This window comes from Anarrhichthys ocellatus, unplaced genomic scaffold (genome assembly GCF_004355925.1).
Source record: "Anarrhichthys ocellatus isolate YVR2014 unplaced genomic scaffold, GSC_Weel_1.0 scaffold6, whole genome shotgun sequence".
NCBI lineage: Eukaryota > Metazoa > Chordata > Actinopteri > Perciformes > Anarhichadidae > Anarrhichthys > Anarrhichthys ocellatus.
This window is the reverse complement of record NW_022280036.1, coordinates 1712733-1722402: the sequence shown is the minus strand read 5'-3', so window position 1 is coordinate 1722402 and position 9670 is coordinate 1712733.

Below are 9670 nucleotides of genomic sequence, written 5' to 3'. Positions count from 1 at the left end.
CCAGAGTGTATTTCACCAGTGTTTCTGACTGCCAGTTGCCAGACTTGGATGTGTTTTTGTGTAAACCAGAGTGTATCTCACTGGTGTCTCTGACCGCGAGAAGCTGGACTTGGATGTGTTCTTTTACCCTGAAGCAGTGCTAGATATTTTTACGGTGAACCAGAGTGTATTTCACCTGTGTTTCTGACCGTGAGTTGCCACACTTGGATGTGTTTTTTAGTGTAAACCTGAGTTTAAAAGTGGTGGGCGGAAACCCAGCAGTCTGTCAGACCGTCTTAGTGATGCTGGTGTTAAATAGCATCAATACAGGACTAAGGCTACATTTGCACAATATCGGCAGTACGTGAAGAATGGCAAAACTGTATACCAACATGGGATAGTCCTAGATAGTTATACCTGTTGCTAGCCTTGTAGTCGCACTAAATACATAGAGATAAACTCTAAATCGGTATTTTTATTGTGATAGATATTTAGAGTTTTTTTGACAAGTGTAACTAGATACAGTGTATTGCTCTGTGTATTCATATGTATTTTGATGTGATAGGTGGTAACTTTACAGCCAGTTTTACACAGGTTTGTTGACACTTTTTTAAATACACAGGTGTTACATATGACACTAAAATTGCTCAGCTCTATTCAAATGTCCCAGTCATTCATATTACCAGGACCCTGAAATGGAATGGAGCCATTGTTAATTTGGGTATTTACATCTATGTTTTTCCTTCTGTGACATGTCAAAAGGTGTTCCGTGAAAAAGCCCAGTTCCTGATATGTTCAACTGAGAATTACAGTGAGGTGGCTGATCAACAGCTTTCTCAACTTGGCAGCTGTCCATACAATCTGTATAATTGCTATATGTAGATGATTCTTGGCATTTGCAGTACTTTTTTTTTTTTATTCTCTTCTTGTGTTCATTGTGACTATTACTATACAGCAAATTCCTTGTATGTGAAAACCTAGCAATAAACCTATTTCTATATGTTTGAGGACTCACAGATACCATCTGGCTAAAGAGAATGGGCGCAGTTTAAGGATAGAAGAATTTAAAACTCAGTACATTAATGAATACACCGATGGATGTTTGAAGAAGAGGGTTGGTGCCTTGTGTGCACATGTATGGGTGCATGGGTGTCTTACCCCAGGCAGATTGACAGGCTGATCCACATTGAGTGGGTGTTTTATAAGCAGATGGTATTGGTAGCTCAGGCTTTGGCCTTCTGGGATTCAGTTTGGCCCATATTGGGACCAATTAGCCTGAGCCACAAAACTTAAAATGACCATGCTGTACAGGTACAAATCACATAGACAACAAAAACCTACAGAATGATTTAGATGCACACAAAAACTGAGGCAAATTAGAGCTTGAAGGGAAGATGGCTCAATGTTTCTGGTGTGTATCGACACACTGGCCAGGTAAATGTTGCCAGTAAAAGTTTTTTTACACTTTACCAGTGGAAAAGAAAACTCTCCTCCAATTAATTGAATGACCTGCAAGAATATCAACTAAGCACTTTGTTCCCTCACCACACTGAAGTTGTAGGGGGATGGTCTGGATTGATGGTGGGTTTAACATTTGCAGAACGCTGCCACCACAGACCAGGATTTCCTTCTTGAGTTCTACCATGTGGTGAGGCTTAGGCTACTAAAAGATTCTGGTCAAATTTAAAGGCAGAATGAGTAGGATTTTCCGAAAAACCCACTAGAAGTGTGTGGCGGTATTTGTATCTGCACACACCCGACCCTGTATTTTATTTTTTATTTTGCTGTTTGAGAAGTTTCTGGCCGTCAATGTCACATCCTAGCCCCCTGTATTTTCAGTGTTTGTCACATTTTCTGTTATATTTTGGCACTTACCTGTTGTCTCTCGTTTCATTCAGAGTCTTCTTTCCACTTGTGTGTCTGATTACCAGGCGGCAAACTTCGGTTCTGCCGAGTGAAGCCAATGTGGAAGTCTTAAAACTTGCATTCTCTCTACTGACCAGCAGGGGCGAGTCCTCTGGTTGCAAAAAGAGGTCAGATTGTATAGAAGTAAAGTGAGAAAATGACCCTACTACTCACTTGATTTATTACCTCAATATGATGTCCATTTAGTGAATTATGGTCCATTTAGAGTAAAATAGACCATACAGCGGAGTATGCTTTTGGGCGGGCTTACTCTGATTGACTTACTGTGATTGACCCTACCAGAGCCGTATCTGGCATTACTATGTCACTCCTCTGGATTCCAAATATGGTCACTTCTGTTCATCGGTTGCAATAAAAACAACATGGCGACGGTCAAATTTAAAGATAGCATTGAAATCGGCAAACTCAAGGCTTCAAAACAGCAGTTCACAAACCAATGGTGATGTCACGATGACTACATCCACTTCTTATATACAGTCTATGGCGATCACCTGTGTACCGAACCCTACATCCAAGTGTTTTTACTTACTACTGTCCTGTCTCCTGAGTCTGCTTTTGAGTCCTTTTGCTTGTTGGTTCACTACTGATAGTCACCCTCTATAATAAAAAATGTAGTGGCCGGGTGCCTGATTGTAAGCACACATCCAAGAGAAAGCTAGACGATGGGAAGATGAAAGTGAATCTGAGATCTGCTGGTTGAGCAGAGGAGGAGGGCCCATCTTTGATTGATGGGTTAACAAACTGCAACTGATGAATCCTACTTATTGTGCCTTTAAGAAAAGATTGCAAGGTAAGTAAGTAAATAGATTTCATTTCCTGTGATCGAAATCAATGTTGACCTTTTCCAAATATAAACAATACCACGATCTTAAAGTAACCTTTCCCACATGCTTCGAGTGCTTAAACATAACCTTGAAAAAAAGCAAAGATGATTTATTTAAGAGGATGTTATTTCTGCTGCAAATTAGGAATATCAAAAAATAATTTCTAAGAGACAGGTCCATATTATTCTTCGATTGTTCTTAATACAAACACAGCAAAGGTTGTTCTCATCAGATATTGAGATTATCGCAACTGTAACAATCCATAAATAATACATTGTTTGCATCTGGTTTGATGAGAAATTTACATTGAATTATCATATAGAAAACTTTGTTGGCAAACTTTTTTGCAGACAGCAGCAAGCAGCTTCCCTCTGACTTAAAGGAAGAGGGTTGTTAAAGCAGTTTTTCTACTGAGTTCTGGATTATGCGGATTTAATTTATAGACAAACTGCTGCCTCCACACTTACCCCCCTCACATTCTGTTTACCATTCAGCTCGCTAGTTCATCACTGAAGATAGTCACAGATAGTGGGTGGCTATGGCTCAGAAGTTACAGCGGATCGTCCGCTAATAGGTAGATCAGCGGTTCAATCCCCGACTCAGTCGAAGTGTCCTTTGGCAAGATATTCAACCCCAAATCACTCCATATGAAGTTCATGTAGGACATGTTGTGTAACGTGCTTTGAGTGGTTGGAAGGCTTGAAAGGTGCTATAAGAATGCAAATCCATCGACCAATTACCAATACCCACCACTGCATTTGATATGAGAAGGTTAATGCTGTATGAAGCTTGTACCAGAACTTATCTCGGAAATAATGTATTTATTAATAGTATTGAACTGTTTAACTGAGCCAGCCTTCTGTTTATTTATTGTTCTGTTTCTGTCAGTTCTGTGATATTTTTCTTTCTCGGTGTAACTTTTCCTTTGAGCAAGGCATTACTCTTGCATTGTACTGTATAATATCTGATTCATTTCCATCAGTTTGTTGCTTTTTGGGAAGAGTAAACCTTTATTTTTTTACTTCAGTTTGTGATTATTGGGGAATTGATTGAAAGATCAGCAGGAATAAAAGGGGAAAGTCAGCCTGGAAACATAAAGGGGCAAGCAGACTGCAGGGAAACATTGAAGGCGGCTGAAGAGTGGGTGGAGGTAGGCTTCACAGGACGGATAAATATAGGCTGTAAAATGGTGGACTAAAACCTCCTTCAAACAGGATTGATATGAGTGGATCAGTCGAATGAATGGAGGCACATATATCTTACAAAAAGTTACTTATCATTGTTCTGCCGCTTTCCTGTGACAGTCCAGCAACACTTGTCAATTTCAGCTCGATGCGGCCTTTTCAAAATAAAATTCCATCTTCACAGGAAACAACTTAGTTAGGTTTAGGCATCAAAACTACTTAGTTTGGTTGAGGAGAAGATCATTGTTTGGATTAAAATAACTACAAAAAGTGCCGTTACTGAAGTACGCTGACGTAAAACAAGAAAATAAATTGGCTTCTCCTTTTACATGGGGAACAAACAAATTCTCCTGGCTGAAAGATTGCTGTTTGTTGGACCCATCCACTTCCTCTCCCATCCTGTGTTGGCTTTTGCGGTCTTTATACTAATTTGTTCATGATGACGTAGATGACATACAAAATAGTTTTGTGGGAGATCTATGAATTACGGCGCATTAGTTTTAATAGGCATAGCTATGAATGCTGGACAAGACCAGTATGAACTCAATAACAGGACAACAAATACATCTTTATATTTCAAGATTGCCTTAGAGTGTTTCAAAAAGGTCATTTGGACTATAAGTATCTCTTGGATTGAGGGAGAGAAATCTACGCACGTGTGCTCCTGGCGAGATCAAAATCACTGATTGGGACTTGCAAATACTAAAATAAACCGACCTCCCTTTATATAGGAATATATTTAGTCCCCCCAAAAAAAGCAGGAACCTGACATGGCCGGGGCAACAGAGGAAACAGGTCCAAATACAGCAGTGGCGGGCCGTGTTTTTTATACCTAACTTCAGTGCTGTCCTACTACAGTTGAACCACCTCCTAATAACCTCATTATGACGCCAGCATGACGGGATGCTTCGTCATTAACAGGCAATGCATATAGTCAAAATCAATATAATTAACACAATGACAAGAACAAACTCACAAGAACCAGTCACATATATTTATATGACAACAAAGCAGGTAGAATAACATAAAACCCAAATAACAGGATTCAACAGGCCTCTGCATATTCCAGCAAAACTGCGGCGCTAAAACACGCATTCTGCCGCACACTCAGGAGCACGAGCCATTCAAATATTATTCACATCAGAGGGAACAATATTAACCATAACCAAAGCTGTTCACACTTGCTTTGATTACAAAGAGTTCAATAACGCTGTTGTTCAGTACATCCGTGCATTTCAGTTCCAGTAAGAAGTCCTTCTCGATTCATGGACGCCAGTGATGACAGTCAAGCCTCCCCAGTTGTATTTCTTGAATACGTTTTAATGCGTTTGTGGGCTGAAAATGTCCGCTAGACAGAGGCAGCAGATATTGGGATTGTCACCGTCTAACATGCCAAAATGCTAAAAATATCATGTCACATAAAAACGTCTTACATATCTTTACACTTTAACTCTTACTACTACTGCTCTGGCATGTCAACAATATCGTCCCCATTTACTTAAACTGTAAGGGGATTCACTTATAATATTGAAGGCCTACAGGCAGATTTTTTTACTTAGAGACAACATTTGGATAAAAGCTCTACTTTAAACAAGCTGTAAGCAGCGCAACAGAAGAAGACAGTAGCTATGCAATGAAATAATAAGCTAATGGGAAAAAATATTTAGAAAACATGTATAAACATATTTATGAAAGATGAGTAAATTATAAAATAGTTATAAACTTGGGATTCTGTAAGTGTCTAGGCCAGCAGAGAAGGCCTTGCTGGCCCTGACGGCCCACCACTGGAATACAGTACACTGCATGTGCAATAAATCACAATTTCAGCCTGTCAGATTCACAGGTTAGAACAAGACAACTTGTAAAACTGACAGACAGACACTGCCTTTAACACTCTGAAGCCTTGAGAAGCAGCTGGGCTGTAATCAGGGAGATGCAGATGCAGCTGAGAGACATCTCAGGGCCGACTCTAAAGCTGTCAAGCGATGCAGAGAGCATGACGTGACCACGGTGCACGTCAAAAAACAACCCCTGCTCTTTCAATCTAAGCAAAACCTGATGTTTGTCTCTTTCATCAAATTCCATTGTGGCTGTTCTAGAATAGACAAATACTGTATGAAACAACATGTGCATGACTCTTAGCTGGATATAAGTTCCTGGCAAGATTTCTGAATGGTTTTGGTTTTTGGGGCTTCAGATGACTAGACACAAGAAGAGACGGGGCCCGACTTTATTTAAATGTCAGCTCTATCTATGTTTTAGTACATTCAGTTTGGGTGTTGTTGTGTTTGTGTGTGTGTGAGAGAGAAAGAGAGAGAGAGAGTAAGGTCACGCATTGTGTATTTAAATCTTTGAGGGAGCCGGTGTGTCTAAAGTATTTATTTTTAGATTTCCTTCCACATGTTTTCTTCTGACATGATTTATTAAGGAACAGGAACTGTCAGTCTCTCATCTCAACCTCTTTGTCTGCAGCTCGGTTTCTCTTTTTTCCTCTTCTTTATAATATCAAAAGGGCCTTTCCACTGTACTATATTAACAGTTATTTTTCCTATATTTCATTTCCCAAGAGATTTTGTATTACCAAAGAAGACATGTGTAATGCATGCGGTTGCAATGGTGTTAGATCTGAATTCCTACAGTCCTAAATAATAAGCTTAGTACCAATCATACTGTATGAAAAACGATCCAACATTTTGTCAGCCGGATCTCATTTGGATATGCCAAGCAAGGTGATGATTCCATTTTTGGCATGTAATTAATTGTAGCCTACTGTCCCCACTCCTCATCCTGATGCTGGCTCATTAAATCCTATAAATAATACTTACTCACAAACACATGCACACACACACAGACATTACTTAAATCACCAGAGGGTTTTAGAAATGATTTCAGCATAATCTAAAGCGGGACCAACAGAGGACCTCTACAATGTCCCCTTATGGCTTGAAGGTCCCCTGTTGGTGAATGTGTGCACACACACAACATAATTGAATGAAAAATTGATGACATGGATGCTATGCACATTGAATTATCACGTATAATGATCAGTTCATTAATTTAAAAAAGAATAAGTCAAAACAAAATCACAAAACATACTATAACGTAAGCTTTAATAAATCATGACAGACAATACATTTTAACAGAAGATACAAAGAGATAAATAATTATTGATGGTGTAAGACTTGTCTGCACATGAACCAAGCTTTATGCTACTTTCAACACACAAACACCCACACACAAAAATAGTATCTACACAAACAGATTAGATTAGCCTAGAGTAGGTTGACCTCATGGAGTGCACATGGTTTTCTATAGCCAACTGCACATCAAATGATAAGGTGGAAATGAAAAATAAGATGAGAGATGTAATCTCAATAATAGAAAACAAACATTTGTTATAGGTTTTTGGCCAATTCCACTAATTATGTAATTTGTTTAGCTTTACATGGAGCAATTGTAAAATGCTTGTCATTGGCTCATTCATTACCTTTGTGTAATCAAGTGTAATCAATCTTTTTTTTTCTATTTTGATATTAGCAATACAGACTAAATAATGGATGAAGCTATATATGATGAATAAATGATAATACGGGCACTATAAATAGCCACATCCCTGCATAGTGCGCTGCTTCTATTCCTTTTGCTTTTATTGAACAATTTGTAGATTAAAGAAGTATTGATGTATGCAAACTGGTGATTTAAGGTGTGTCTGAATCAATTCCTGGCTACCTGTGGGAGGGTAAACCAGGTTTGTGCGTGTTCTCCCAGTTCCATAAGGATTGAGATTTTTAAAACAACCTCATAAAAGACCAGCTTCTACATTCAACCCCCCCAAAAAAAAGGAGTGATGCACGTAGACTTTTTATCACGAACCTTACATTTTATGCATTACGACCGCGGTCGGTCAATACTCTGTCTCATGAATCTACATTAACCATAGTTACACTGCAGGTATTCATTCAACTGTTAGATAGATAGATAGATGTGTACTTTATTCATCCCCAGGGGGAAATTTGTTATTTACTGCGTTGATCAAATACTAGCTCCAGAATAACTAATACAAGGTCAGTAAATCAGTAATGAAAGCATGAAATAGTGAATACTGATCTGTATGTGCAACACACTAACCGTGTAATCAAAATACAAATTATCTGATTAATGAGAAACAATTAAGAACAAAATGGTGTAACCTTCGTTCCCTGCTAACCAACCGTTACTACAGAGCGAATTACCTCCATGATGGTATAAAAAAAAAAAAAACCTGAAACAATGTTCTCTCAAGCGTGCAGGAAAAAAGAAAGAAAGCAAAACACCTTCAGGAAAAGATGTTGTGTAGCTGACCTTTTGTCCTCATTGTAGAAGAGGCACAAAAGAAATAAGTTCCTCAAAGGCGCCATTCGTGTACTTCTGAGTTCATTGTGGAATTTAATTAGTCAATTCAAACAGCGTGGTATAGTAAGTCCCTGAACACCTCTAATTTCAATAAATGTCACAATCCATTTTCTCAGCTCCCTTTTTATCTCATGTAAAAGAATGAAGACCTTCAAGCAAAAGTCTTTAGATCCTTTATTCTTGTGATCTCAGTTCAATCAGTTTTGCAAATTTGCAAAAAAATAATTCCTGAGGCTATGAACCCAGAAAAACAAGGCTTTACTATGTAGTGTCATTAAAATACAGAACCAAGGGGTGCTTTATTAAATGAGGATTTGTAAACTGAAGGTGTGCTGTCTCTGAGATAAGGGGAAATATGTTTTTTGCTGTGACGCACTTCAGCAGTGGAAGGATTTATTCGTATTATTATATCAGCATGGAGGACCGTATGAAGATCATGATGTTTTTCGTTGGCTCATCTTTATTTTTTCTGTAGGGTGTTTGGAACTAGCAGAATACACACTGCTGTGCCTCTCTGAGTTAAATATTTGTTCACAACAAGGTTGTATGACGTTATTGTTCTTGGTATTTTTATGACTTCATGCATTCTGGATTAATCCTTTGCTAACTAATCAAGGTGAGCTACCATTGCATTTTTCAGACATGTTTATTAACCTTTTTCAGTAACCATTTTCTGTTACCAATCAGTAGTGGTTGATGTATCCGTCATGTCTATAACATCTTCATTCTAGACACAAGCCAGGCTGTTCCCTTCACTGTTCGGACTGATACCTATGAAAAGTGCTGAACTGTAAGTGCACCCTTTAGCTTCTGTATGAGACTCAACAGGCTTTCAAGTAACTACAATGAAAATATATATATATATTCTTTTTTTCAGTGTTTCTTTCCTTTTGTAAATGTTACTGTTTTTCTCATGTGGGGCAAAATATAATTTTATAACTTGTAGGCCCATTTGACTAGCACAGTATAAAACAACGCTCATTAAAAATGTTGGACCGGTGCTGTCCCAGCATCACATCTTGTGAAATGTCAGTGGTGCTAATAAAGCTGCCAGCTTCCTCCTGCCAAATCCTAGTTTACACATAATTACCTATGCATGATTAGCACACGTGCCGTGTTCCTGCTGTGCAAGCTCCATCTCCTGCCAGCGGTTGGTGTGTATCATCACAATTGTTTTATGTGGGATTGCAGCATGTAATCAGAAGCATGACAGCCTGAATTTATGAATTTAGCATATTGACATTCCGAGCCAGCAACAAACATAAACACACATAGTTACTTAATTATAAATGTTCTTTTCAATCTGAATCCCTTATTTGCACAAACACACCACCTTTAATCTTTGATGAACGCTGCGCTTCGAGT